The sequence below is a fragment of the Crocuta crocuta genome, unplaced genomic scaffold (genome assembly GCF_008692635.1).
Source record: "Crocuta crocuta isolate KB4526 unplaced genomic scaffold, BGI_CrCroc_1.0 scaffold339, whole genome shotgun sequence".
Lineage (NCBI taxonomy): Eukaryota > Metazoa > Chordata > Mammalia > Carnivora > Hyaenidae > Crocuta > Crocuta crocuta.
The window spans coordinates 3,694,717-3,709,495 of record NW_027530357.1 but is presented as its reverse complement, the minus strand read 5'-3'; the positions used below and the strand labels follow the sequence as shown (position 1 = coordinate 3,709,495).

At 37.3% G+C, this 14,779-nt stretch overlaps 1 protein-coding gene across 2 annotated transcripts in view; it reads right to left on the bottom strand.

The window, feature by feature from the left end:
* TAOK3 (TAO kinase 3) overlaps nucleotides 1-14,779 on the bottom strand; it is a 181,816-nt gene that overhangs the window by 91,309 nt on the left and 75,728 nt on the right. For both annotated transcript variants that reach the window (XM_077766019.1, XM_077766020.1), the window contains exon 2: nucleotides 6,094-6,195. The gene's annotated coding sequence lies outside the window, so the exon portion shown is untranslated. The remainder of the gene's footprint in view (nucleotides 1-6,093; nucleotides 6,196-14,779) is intronic.

Genomic DNA, 14,779 nt, shown 5'->3' with positions numbered 1-14,779 from the left:
ATATCATGAGTAGGTGGGATTCATCCCAGGAATGCAAGATTGGTTTAACACTCAAAAATCAATGTAGTTTACCAAATTGACAATCTGAAAAAAGAAGACAAATGATTATTTCTATAGATGCAGAAAAATCTTTTGACAAAATCTAAAATTCAAACCTGATAAAAACTCTGAGCCAACTCGGAATAAAAAGTAATATCCCCAGCCTGATAAAGGAAATCTATGAACCATTTATAGGTAATATCAAAGACCAAGTGATTTCCTCCTGAGATCAGGAATGAGGCCAGAAAGTTTGCTCTCAATACTTGTCTTCAATATTGTGCTGGATGGTGTATACATATAATAAGGCAAGAAAAAAGAAAGTAAAAAAGTGTCAAATTGGACACTTAAGTGAGGCAATTAAAAAAATTCTTGAAGAAAACATAAGAAAAATTTTCCTGATGTTGAGTTAGGCAAAGATTTTGTAGACATATAAAAATAAAGGCATAATCCATAAAAGAAGTAATTGATAAATTAGGCTTCATCAAGATTAAAAACATACTTTTTTGAAAGACCTCTGTTCAGAGAATGAAAAGCCAAGACACAGATTGAAAGAAATTTTTGCAAAATATGTCTCATAATGGAATTGTATCTGGAAACTATGAAAAATCCTCAAAACTATATAAAAAGAAAATAAACAACCCAATTTTTAAAAAGGGAAAAAGATTAGGGGCGCCTGGGTGGCTCAGTTAAGTGTCCAACTCTTGCTTTCGGCTCAGGTCATGATCTCACAGCTTCGTGGGTTTGAGCCCTGCATCAGGCTCTGCACTGGCAGTGAGGAACCTGCTTAAGATTCTCACCCTCTCACCCCATCTCTGCCCATCTCCCACTTGTGCTGTCTCTGTCTCTCTCAAAATAAAGAAAATTTTTTAAAAAATGGGAAAAAGACTAAAACAGACACTTCACCAAGAAAGATATATGGATGGCAACTAAACAAAAGAAAAGATGCTTAGTATCACTATTCATTAGGGAGATACAAATTAAAACCTGAGGTTCTACTACATGCCTATTAGAATGGGTAACATTAAAAAGAATAAGCATACCAGGTGTTGGCAAGGGTGTGAAGTAACTGTATTTTTCACATACTACTGGAGAGAATGTAAAAATGGTCAAGTTTGGAAAAGTTTGGCAGCTTCTTAAAAAGTTAAACATAGGGGCACCTGGGTGGCTCAGTCAGTTAAGCGTCTGACTTCAGCTCAGGTCATAATCTTGCGGTTCGTGGGTTCGAGCCCTGCATCGGGCTCTGTGCTACAGCTAGCTCAGAGCCTGGAGCCTGTTTCAGATTCTGTATCTCCCTCTCTCTCTGACCCTCCCCTGCTCATGCTGTCTCTCTCTCTCAGAAATAAATAAAACATTAAAAAAAATTAAAAAAAAAAGTTAAACATATATCTACCATATGATGTAGCCATTCCACTCCTAGGTATTTCCCCAAGGAAAATGGAAGCATATGTCCATACAAAGCCCTGTATACAAATGTTTATGGCAGCTTTATTTTTAATAGTCCAAACTGGAAACAACCCAAACGCCCATCAATGAAGGAACAGATCAACAATTTGTGGTACATGCAGATAACAGAATGCATCTCAGCAATAAAATGAACTATTGACATGTGCTACAATGTGGATGAAACTCAAAATAATTATGTTGAGTGAAAAGAAGACAGACTCTCTTCCAAAAAGAGTACATGCTTTATAATTTCATTTGTATAAAATTCTAGAAAATGCAAACTGATATAAAGTAACAGAAAGTACATCAGTGGTTACCTGGGGATAGGGCTGAATGAGAAGACGTAGGATGGAGGTGAGATTAAAAAGGGATATCAAGGAGGGTTTGGGAGCGATGGATAGATTTACTATCTTCACAGATACATATTTTGGTAAAACATATTATATTCATGAAATATATTCAGATTATTATGTCACTTATACATCAACAAGATTGTTTTTGTTTTTTTTTTACAAATAGTTTATTGTCAAATTAGTTTCCACATAACACTCAGTGCTCATCCCCACAAGTGCCCTCCTCCATGCCCATCCCCCCTCCCCCCCACATCCATCAGTCCTCAGTTTTTGTCATCATTCAAGAGTCTCTCATGGTTTGCCTCTCTCCCTTTCCCCCACCATTTCCGCCCTTCTTCTCCCCCTTGTTCCTCCGTCAAGTTCCTCCTAATCCTCCTATACGTGCAAACATATGATATTTGTCCTTCTCTCCCTTAAAAGTTATTCTTAATATCAGATAGATGACTATAAAAATTGGTGAAAGATATTGAAGATGGTGCAAATAAATGGAAATATATTCTATGCTAATGGAATGGAAGAACCATACTGTTAAAATGTCCATACTACTCAAAGCAATCTATACATTTAATGCAATCCCTATCAAAATACCAACATTTTTCATAGAACTAGAATAAATAATACTAAAATTTGTATGGAACCAAAAAAGACCCTGAATGGCCAAGGCAATCTTGAGAAAGAAGAACAAAGCGGGAGTTATAACAATCTCAGATTTAAAGATATACTACAGAGCTGCAGTAATCAAAACAGAATGGTACTAGCACAAAAAAAAAAGACATATAGATCAATAAAACAGGAGAAAGAGCCCAGGAATAAACCCACCCTTACATGGCCAACTAATCTACAACAAAGGAGGCAAGAATATATAATGGGAAAAAGACAGTCTCTTCAATGGTGCTGGGACAACTGGACTGCTATATGCAAAAGAATGAAACTATACCACTTTCTTATACCATACAAAGAAATAAAATCAAAATGGATTAAAGACCTAAATGTGAGACCCAAAGCCATTAAACTCCTAGAAGAAAGCATATAGGCAATACTTTCTTTGACATTGGCCATTAAAAACATTTTTTTAGATAGGGTTTCTCAGGCAAGAAAAAAAAAAGTAAAATTAAACTGTTGGGACTACACCAAAGTAAAAAGCTTTTGCACAGAGAAGGAAACCATCAACAAAATGACAAGGCAGTCTATTGAATGGGTGAAGATGAAAAGACATTTTTCCAAAGAAGATATCCAGAATTACAGATACATGAAATGATTCTCAGTATCACTCATCATCAGGGAAATGCAAATAAAATGAGATATCACCTTATATCTGCCAGATTGGCTAAAATAAAAAAACACAACAAATGGGGCGCCTGGGTGGCTTAGTCGGTTAAGCGTCCGACTTTCGCTTAGGTCATGATCTCGCGGTTCGTGGGTTCGAGCCCCGCGTCGGGCTCTGTGCTGACTGCCAGCTCAGAGCCTGGAGCCTGCTTCAGTCTGTGACTCCCTCTCTCTCTGACCCTCCCCTGCTCACGCTGTCTCTCTCTCTCTCTCTCCTAGAAATAAATAAAACATTAAAAAAAAAAAAAACCACAACAAATAACAAGTATTGGCGAGGATGTGGATAAAAGGAAACACTCATACGCTCTTGATGGGAATGCAAATTGGGACAGCCACTGTGGAAAACAGTATAGAGGTTCCTCAAGAAACTAAAAATAGAATTACTATATGCTCCAGTAATGTCATTACTGAGTATTTACCCATAGAAAATGAAAACACTAATTCCAAAAGATATATGCACTCCTATGTTTATTGTACCATCATTTACGATAGCAAAGATATGGAAGCAACTGAAGTGTCCATCCATACAGGAATGGATAAAGAAGATGTGGGGATGCCTGGGTGGCTCAGTCGGTTGAGCATCGGACTTTGGCTCAGGTCATCATCTCACGGTTTGTGAGTTCGAGTCCCATGTCGGGCTCTGTGCTGACAGCACAGGGGGCTGCTTCAGATTCTGTGTCCCTCTCTTGCTCTGCCCCTCACCCACTCATGCTCTGTCTCTTTCTCTCTCTCTCTCTCTCTCTCTCTCTCTCAAGAATAAATAAAACATTAAAAGAAAAGAAAAAATAAAGTTAATTTAATTATAAAAAAATAAAGAAGATGTGATGTACACACACCCACACCCACACCCACACCTACACACAGAGCTGTAAAAAAAAAAAATGAGATCTTGACATTCATTAACAACATAGATGGACCTAGTGGGCATAATGCAAAATGAAATAAGTCAGAGAAAGACAAATACCATATAATTTCACTCATATGTGGAATTTAAGAAACAAATGAACAAAGAAAAAAATAGACAAAAAAAATTATTAAATACAAAGAACAAACTGATATCTGTTGCTATAGGGGAGGTGGGTGAGTGGAGAGGTGAAATAGACAAAAGCGGGAAGTAAGAGTACACTTATCTTGATGCACACTTAGTAATGTATAGAATTGTTGAATCATTATAGTGTATACACCTGAAACTAATATAACACTGTATGTTACATTTCATTTTTTTTTTTTAAATGTTTTTTTATTTATTTCTAGGATAGAGAGACAGCGTGAGCAGGGGAGGGTCAGAGAGAGAGGGAGTCACAGACTGAAACAGGCTCCAGACTCTTGAGCTGGCAGTCAGCACAGAGCCCGACGCGGGGCTCAAACCCACGAACCGCGAGATCATGACCTAAGCGAAAGTCGGACGCTTAACCGACTAAGCCACCCAGGCGCCCCTGTATGTTACATTTCAATAAGAACATATATATAAGCAAAGTAAACACAAACACATATGTACATCCACTCACACAGTCAAAGGACACAGAAAATTTAAGAAAGAATTAGCAGTGGCTACTAACAATATGAAATATATATAGTTTTGCTAGTAAATCAAAGAAGTAAAAAGTAAACTAATAAGGCAACTCATTTCACCTGCCAACCTGACAAAGTAATAGAAAAAAGATACAGTTTTGGGTGTGGGCATAAGGAAATAGTCATTTTTACACATTGCTGGAAGAACAGAATGGATACATTCTCTGGCCAAGTAATATCCTTCTAGGAACATACATAAGGCAATGTCCTTTTTGTTTTGTTTTAGCCAAAGAAGCAGGATGTAAGTAGGTAGAGCATAAAGAGGGATGAAACAACAAAGATGGGAAACATGGCTTCTTTCATTTCCAAGTTTGGATTTCCTTACAGGCTTGTTTTATCTGAAGTAGGTGTAGGGATTACAGGTAATTTTAAATTTTCTTCTTTCTGCTTATCTGTAGTTTCTAAATTTTCTGCTGTTTTATTACTTCTGTAATTAGAGGAAAAGTGATATGAGAAACCTATGTTACTTCAAAGTCTGATTATAAAGCTCTACAACAAAAAAGGGAGTATATATTTCCAGAAGATGATTTGATAATGGGTATCAAGAAAATTTAGGGGGCGCCTGAGCGGCTCAGTCGGTTAAGCATCCGACTTCGGCTCAGGTCATTATCTCCCAGTAGTGGGTTCGAGCCCCATGTAGGGCTCTTGTCTTCCCATTCTGTGTCTCCCTCTCTCTCTGACCCTCCCTTGTTCACACTGTTTCTCTCTCTCAAAAAAAAAAAAAAAATTAAAAAAAATTTTTTTTTTAAAGACTCTGAGTTCAGCTCAGGTCTCATGGTCTATGAGGTCAAGCCCCGCATCAGGCTCTGTTCTGCCAGGTCAGAGCCNTGGTTTATGAGTTCAACCCCCGCATCAGGCTCTGTTCTGCCAGGTCAGAGCCTGGAGCCTGCTTCAGATTCTGTTTCCCTCTTTGCCCCTCCTCCGCTCATGTTCTCTCTTTGTCTCTCAAAAATAAATATTAAAAAAGAAAGAAAGGAAGAAAGGAAGAAAGGAAGAAAGGAAGAAAGAAAGAAAGGAAGAAAGAAAGAAAGAAAAAGAAAGAAAGAAAGAAAGAAAGGAAGGAAGGAAGGAAGGAAGGAAGGAAGGAAGGAAAGAAAGAAAATTTAGGTAAGGGCCTTTCTTTTAAACAAGTGTCTCTCCAAATTGTAAGCTATAACTGAGAATGATGAAAATCTGCAAGGAAAAGAATTTGAAAGTAAAAATTTTCATTAAAAATTTTTTTATCCCAATTTAATTAATATTTTTATTTTCCCCTTTATTGTTCTTAAAAGTATAACAAATATTAATTACAGAAAAGCCAGAAGCATCATCTCTTCCCATTTTATAGAAGAAAGCTGTATCATGGATCGATGGACAGTACCTTTTTGTGAATGGCACAAAATATACTGTATTGTTCAGATTCATCTTAGCAGCAAACTCTTGTCCTCTTTTAAAACTTCAGTCTTTTGCATTTACGATGTCCCTATGGAAAAAGAAGAGTAAAATAGATAATTACAGAAGCAAAATTAAAGAGGCAATAATTAATCATATGGAAGTTTTAAATATTTGCAAATGTAATATTATGAAGGTAAAACTTTTATCTTTATCTGATTGTGGATGACAAATACAAAAGGAAAGATTTTCATATCAAAGACTTGGGCTACACTCTCACAAGCAATCCCAGGGAAATAAAAGTGTCCTCAGATTTCAGAATCTCTACTGAGATTTCCATTAGTTTGTTTGAGTCCAGGAAAACTCAATAGAGGCCACCAGTAGACAGGAGTAATCTGACAGTAGGCAGTGATGCTACTGATTGTCTGTCAGTAAGGCTTATATTCTTAATTGCTTTTCCAATAGGCATGATGATTTACATTGACTCATCTATCTACCCGTTCTTTGGCTCTCCTATAGCTGATCTTCTGCATTTGGGGGGTAATGATTATTCTTTATTATCCATTAAAGTAGTACATGTCCAATGTATAAAATCTGGGAAATATATACTATTATGAAGAAAAGCCCATAATCCTACCCAGGACAAAGCCCATTAACAATTTGGTGTATTTTTCTCTATGCTTATGTTTATTTCCTCATGATCATGTTTATTTTATTATCTACAACTGAGATCAGTTATTCATATAATTACATAGTCTAACTCTTTAAAAACATTTTCTTTAATGTTTATTTATTTTTGAGAGAGAGAGAGAGAGAGAGAGACAGACAGACAGAGTGCAAGCAGGGGAATGCAGACAGAGGGGAACACAGAATCCGAAGCAGGATCCAGGGTCTGAGCTGTCAGCACAGAACTTGACATGGGGCTTGAACTCACAGACCACGAGATCATGACCTGAGCTGAAGTCGGACGCTTAACTGACTGAGCCACCCAGGAGCCCCCACAAACTACTTTTTTTAATCTAGTTCTGTATTATAAGCATTTTGCCATGTTGTCATTCTTCAGAAAGATCATTTTAATGATTGTTCAATGTGTATCTCCTATTCCATTCACAACTCTTTCTCCTCAATTGGAAGCCAAGGCTGTATTCAACTCTTTGTTGAACTATTAAATATTACTGGGTTCTGAAGATCTTTGAGCATATTATTCATCTATGTTTCAGGGCTTTCTTTGGAATGGGTTCCTAGAACTAGAGTTATTTGGTCAAAGAATATAAGAATTTAAAACATATAATATGTATAATGAAATAACTTTTAGGTAACCAGACTGGCTTTGGAGATGAAAACCTTATAGAGAGGGAAAAATTGGAAAAAAGCTATTGACCTCCATTTTCACATTTTTCCTGTGCAGGATATCTCAATCTCCTCTCGTGTCTATCCTTATAAGCTAAACTTTCTCATTATTTTTATTATTCCCTCTGATTCTATGGCTGTGGAATGTTTTAGATTAAGTGGTAGCTAAAACTTGCCGGAGTTCTGTATCACATTTTACCTAACAATTAAACCAATCAATTACTGCCAAGTCTGCATATTTACCCTGCTAATAGAGCCTGACTATAGCTTCAATAAACTAAAATATTCCTTAGGATATTAGATGAACACTAGTTGCAAGATTTCTAAGAAAGTAATTTAAAATAAGGCATTTACTAACATCCTCATGACCTAATTTCAGATGCAGGAGGAACTGTTCACTGGCATTTGGACATGCTATGGACACGCATGCTTAGTATTTTTTTTCCCCTAAATGCTTCTTCATTCTTACATAATTTTCTTAAAATGTGTTCTTTATCTTCGGTTGCATAGCTCTATAAATGTAATAAACTCTGTGACTTCTAGAAATGAAAGTTTCTTGGTTTTACCTTTTTTTTTCTCCCTGCTTCAAGACAGCACATGCTGTTGAGGCTGAAAACTATACTCAAGTTGATCTGTTACACCTAAGGGATGTTCTCAGCTTTCTTCCATTTCACAAGCTCCTTTCTTTGTTTATAAATGTCTCTTGAATTCCATAAAACTGTCTTTTCTTGTTTTTCCAAGTTATTCCTCCTATAGTTTCTCCTCTTCTCTCTGGTCTCTAAATGAATGTTCCTCCTACAGCCCTGTGTATGACTGCAAGCTGCTATCCTACTTTCTGTGTATTCAATGGTTCCCGGTAATGCTATGGCATCAGACTGCACTGATATCCTTTCAAAGCCCCAAGACCCATATTTTCAAGTATGTTTTTGGCTTCTCCCCTCACATACACTTCACATTAACTTTGACGCTTCCCTATTCTCTGTCTCAGTTAATTTATAATTCTGTTTCAAATACTTCTTTTTATCTGTTCTTTACTTTCCATGTCTGTTATCTCTTTCCTCTGCCTCTTCTTGGTCAGATTCTATTCTATCTTTTCTGGAATTCATCTTAAAAACATTATTATCATAATCATCTTCCAGAAGCAAAGTTCAGATAATATCACATCTCTGCTCAAAATCTTTCAATGTCTCCCTAAGGCCTATAGTTTAAAGAATAACTTTACCTAACTTTGATTCAAAGCTGGCCTCAAACCACTACTCTAACCACAATTCTTCAACTCTATAATCAGGAAAAAATGAATTACTCTACAATTATATTTTCATACCTTTGTCTTTGCTTATAATATTCCCTCTGACTAGAATATCCAAACCCCAAAACCACTTTCACAGCCCAGCTGAACATCACCCCTGGTATAAGACCTACTAATATCTCCCTTTGCTTCCGTTTTAAATATATATATACCGTAACCCATATCATCTTTTTCAAAAAAGTGGTTTCTTTTGGGGCACCTGGATGGCTCAGTCAGTTAAGCATCTGACTTTGGCTTGGGTTAGGATCTAAAGGTGAGTTCAAGCCCCAAGTTGGGCTCTGTGCTGAGCCTGGAGCCTGCTTCAAATTCTGTGTCTCCCTCTCTCTGCCCTTCCCCACTGATGCTCTGTCTCTGTCTCTCTCAAAGTAATAAATAAACATTAAAAATTTTTTAAAAGTGGCTTCTTTTTTTAAAAATATAATTCACATAAAGATATAATGCAACTCACACATTTAAAGTGTACAAGTCAATTTTTTTTAAAGCATATTCACAGGTATGTGCAATCATCACCTTGGTCAATTTTAGAATACTTTCATCACCACGTAAAGAAGTACCATACCCATTAGCTATTACCCTGCATGCCTCCATTTCTGAGCAACCAGTAGACTGGTCTACTTTCAGTTTCTGTAGATTTCCCTGTTCTGGACATTTCTTTTGAATGGTCTTTTGTGACTGACTTGTTTCACTTGGCATGCCTTTTTGAAGGTTTACCCATGTTGTGTCATGAATCCATATTTAATTTCTTTTATTGCTGAATAAAACTCCATCATATAAATATACCATATTTTGTTTATCCACTTATTAGTGGATGGACATTCTGGATTGTTTCTACCTTTTGGCTACTATGAATAATGCTATTATAATAACTTGTGCACAATTTTTTGTGTGGACATACATTTTCATTTATCCTGATCATATACCTAAGAGGTGAATTGCTGTGCCCTGTGACATCTTTATAGAGAAGGTACTCTACAAAAATCTGCTGACATCTCTTTCCCTTTCTCATCCCAGTCTTACTCTAAAAATGATCTTTAACTTTATCCTTCCCTCCAAACGTGAACAAGGACATTTTTCCTTCCAAGAGGATGATGGCCTTTCAAGAATTAACTGAAGATGAAATGCTAGGCAAGGAATTACCGTCTCCCTCTTCCTTGACCTCCTGCCACCTTGGGTACTGCATTTATAGTGAGAACTGAGATCTGTGCCAAGAATGCAGTATTTCTGGTCTTAGGCCCTTGGGCCCTTGGGCCAACAGAACAGTCCAACTTGCTGAGAGGAGAAGATTTCATCAGAGATGCACAACTGAAATGATTTTCTTCACTCTTTTAGAAATGGAAATCTTTCAACAATGACAATCAAGTAAATTATTTTTTCACAGACACGCTAACTTAATATAAGGAAGAACACTTGATGGGTAGAAATAGAATTATTTTTCAGAAGTTCCCTTTTCCCAGAAACTTTCAAGGAAGATAATTCACGGAAGGTCTTCGTTGACTTTCAACATTGTAATCATACTACTTCAACAATAAACCTGAAGCCAACTAGTTTGAAAAAAAAACAAAACACTGAAACCACACTATTTCAGCATTAGGGAGTAAGAATCAGAATGTTTCATATTGAAAGATTTTAAAGATCAGAACTTTCAACTCTTTTATTTTTTTAAACTAAATCTCAGAGAAGTGTCAAATCACACCTATGTAATTGTGTTACCCAAAATTAAAACCCAGGTCTTCTGATTGCCCGTTCCAGAAAACTTCCTGCTGAATCAAGTTGCCTAAGTCAGACTTTAAAACACCAAAATATTTTTCTGATTTTTCTATTTATTGGAGGGTAATCAAGAAAAGATTAATTAAACATAAAATTGGACTTCTGTGTTATTATTTCTCCAAAAGATCTCATAACATTTGAGTATGTAGTGGTGGATTTAGTTCTTATGTAGACTGAAGCATAAACAAATTTGGGGGTTTAAGAAAACATTTTACAAAATAAGGGTGCCTAGGTGACTCAGTGGGTTAAGCATTGGACTCGATCTCAGCTCAGGTCTTGATCTCAGGGTATGAGTTTAAGCCTCACATTGGGCCCCACACTGGGCATGAAGCCTACTTAAAAAAAAAAAAAAAGAAAAGAAAGAAAAAAGAAAAAAACATTTGACAAAATTCCTACACAGAAATAGGTATTAGGGCTGGCACATACAAGGGGCTCACTTGAAGTGAAACTTGAAGCCTCACTATAAATGATCCAGTGTAAATTTCTTTTTAAAAAGTTCATTTATTTTTAGACAGTACATGCATATGAGTGGGCAGAGGTGGGGGGTGATGGCAGAGAGAGAGGAAGAGAGAATCTTAAGCAGGTTTCATACTGTCAGCACAGAACCCAATGTGGGGGTCAATCTTACCAACCATGAGATCATGATCTGAGCCAAAATCAAGAGTTGGACGCTTAACTGACTGAGGTGGTTTACACAGGTGCCATCCAGGCACCCCAGCCAGTTGGTGTAAACTTCTATTATTTCATTCATTATCTTGTTCCCAGAGGGAGACAGAGGCAGGTAAAATCTTCACTTTACAGCAATGAAAAATGAAGTACAACTAGGTGATAGTATGTTTTCAAAGTCAAGACCAGACCAGTTTTTCTCCCTCTTATTACAACTATCCTTACAGACTTGAAGAAGATTGTTTTTAAAGAAAGAAGCATAAAACTGTTTTGCTTAGTTGCTGTTACTGTCTGCCACTAATATTTAACTGTTATTCTGAAGTAAGAAACCTTTTTTGTGGTACTTTCACTTTGAAAATAAAACTAGCTGCTAGTTGCTTTTAACGCCATCGTGATCATAGAGCCCATTGTGATCATATATCATAGTTCTGGGGAGCTGGAAAGGGACTTTAAAGTTATCTAATTTCTACTTAACAAATAATGCAGAAGTGGCTGGAGTTTATTGATTATCATAACAGTGGTAACTTTTAGTCTACTCCTGGGTCAAATGATGTTAAATATTGTAAAGAAGACTCTTCTAAGTCACCCTTTAAGAACTTATATGTGCTAAAAAGTAATTATTATATCAATTTTTTCAATTTTTTAATAGACATTATTTTCTCCGTCCATAAAAAGGATGCTTAGATTGAGAGAGAGGAAAGGAGAAACTCCTTTGGATTTCTTAAACTTAACATTGACATTGTTGTTCTGATACCTTGATACAAAGCTAGCAACTTGATCAAGGATGCATCAGTCTGGGGGAAAATGGCATTTAATATAAGTCAAGACCAGTACAAATATGGTGCTGATATGCCTCCACAAATCCCAAACTATTCTAAAAGATTTGACTAGGCTTTGAAGTTTTCACTTTGCCCTGTATCTTAACCATATGCATGGTGTGAAAACTTTAAATAATTGTAATGCATAATGATAATTTACTCTTTCAGAGAGTGTTTCTTAAACCTGATTTTCAGATCCTTTATAAAAAGGTCTCACAGATTTCGAACATCTTCTTAGTTTTAGTCATCCACATCATTTACTTATTCATCTATTCATTCATTCAGCAAACATTTATTAAGGGCCCAACACATATCCTGTACTGAATAAGACTTTAGGTTCTTCCCTCTACTCAGAGAGCTCGTACTCTAGGTAGCGGAGAGAGACACATGAATATTGATACTTCAATACTAATAAATATTATAAAGAAAAAATAAAGCCAAGGTCAGTGGTCAGAGTAGATCTCTCTGATAACTTAAAAATTGACAGAGGCCAAAGGCTAAAGCAAGTGAAGTAAAAGCCCTAAAGATATGTGGCCGGAAGAGCAATCCATGCAGAGGGCCTAGCAAGACTGCCTGGTATATTCCAAGAGAAGTCAGGCTGGTGTGGCTAGAACAGAATGAGCAATGGGGAGTGTGGCAGGGGAGGAGATAAGGTCTTCATAACATGATTAAGACTTTGGATTTTTATCAAAGGACCATTTTGACTACTGTATGGAAAACAGATTGTATGGGAACATGGTTAAGAACATGGGAAACCTGAAAAAAGCCATTACAAAAATCCAAGCAAGAATTGATGGTAGTCAGTACCAAGGTTGAAGTGGTGGTGGAGGTAGTAGGAAGTGGGTTCATTCTGGAATAACTGAGGAGGAACAGACAATGGGCTTTGCTGCTTTAGCTGAGTAAGAAAGAGAAGAGAAAGGAAGAGGACTTGAAAGTTTGTGGCCAGAGCTACTGAAACTATCCATCTATAAAACTGTAATAAACTTTACAGCTTTTATACAACTTCTAAAACAAATTTAGAAACATTCCCCATATCAAAGTGAACAACACTGATTTAAAATAACAGATGTTATTATTTTTTTGATACAGTAGCCCCCAAAACAAATACAGCCTTATGCTTACTCACCCCGTGATGGCTTAATTCTCCCACCACTTTTCTCTACCTGTACTCCTGGGGAAAATTCATTTACGCAGCCAGACTTGGCATCATCTGGTCTTCACAAGAATCCAACATCTATGCATTAATTCCATTTCCATACTTTTCTTATTACTCTGAGACAGAGTAGTACCACATGGCACTGGGGCTATGGCACCCACAAACTGACACCCAGAAATAATAGTAAATCACAGAAGTTTGGCAATAAGATGGCCATCCACATGTTCCACTATGCATTTTTTTAAAAGGAGATAATCATCAAAATGAAAACATAACAAAAAAACTCTCAGAGAACTTTTAGAGCTATTTTCATGTCTTCAAATTCCCAGGAGTCTATGGATCTACTTGAAAACACTTTACAATGGAGTCATATCTTACCCAACGTGGTTGGGTTCAAAGGCGGACATTTAAGGCTCCAACTGCATATAGTACAAATTATCCTTGAAAATGCCAGTTTACAGTTGTAGAGAGTAACTTGGCATTCCCCACTGTGGTTCCACTAAACAGCTCTCATTCCTATACCTTTTGGCATTGCCAGTCCCACTTCTATAGAATTACTTCTTATGTTTTAGGAGTGAGTTGAAATGACGCTACTCTACTATAAGTACTAAAGATAACGTCTCTATCAGGGTTTTTGGTTGCAAATGATAGAAACCAACTCTGGCCAACTCAGGCCAGACATTTGTTTATAGGTGTGATATTTTGATTTGTAATAATATATATTTGGTTTTCATCTGGCACAGAACCCCTAAAACCTTTAGAGAAATAAAGGTAGAAAGAGAGTCTATTGTTATTCATAAGAAGCCCCTTTCAATCCCATCTGAGTTCCTGTTAATGAGGCGACTTTTGGAAAGCCCCCATGGATGGGGACTAGTTGGCAGGGGAACCAACCCTGATTAGCAGATGGGAATTTTCAGTCGCATCTCCTGACTTCAGGGAGGTGGGTGGGGCTGGAGATAAAGAATTCAATCACCAATGATATATGATTTAATCAATCATGCTTATGGATGGGGCGCCTGGGTGGCTTAGTCGGTTAAGCGACCGACTTTCGCTTAGGTCATGATCTCGCGGTTCGTGGGATCGAGCCCCGCGTCGGGCTCTGTGCTGACTGCCAGCTCAGAGCCTGGAGCCTGTTTCAGAGTCTGCGTCTCCCTCTCTCTCTGACCCTCCCCTGCTCGCGCTCTCTCTCTCTCCTAGAAATAAATAAAAATATTTTTAAAAAAATCATGTTTATGGAATGAAGTCTCCATAAAAACCCAAAAGGATGGAGTCTGGAGAGCTTCCAGGTTGCTGAACACATGCACATCTGGGAGGGTGGGACACCCCAGTTCCATGGGGACAGAGGTTCCTGTGCAGGGAAGCCTTCCAGACCTTCCCTATGTACCTCTTCATCTGGCTGTTTGTATCCTTTATAATATTCTTTTCAACAAACAGGTAGACCTAAGTAAATGTTTCTGTGCATTCTGTCAGCCAATCTGTCAATTAATTGAACCTGAGGAGGGAGTTATGGGAACCTCCAACATGTAGCTGGTTAGTTAGAAGCACAGGTAACAACTTGGACTTGCAGCAGGCACCTTAAATGGGGGTAGGGGGTGGGGGGTGGGGAAGG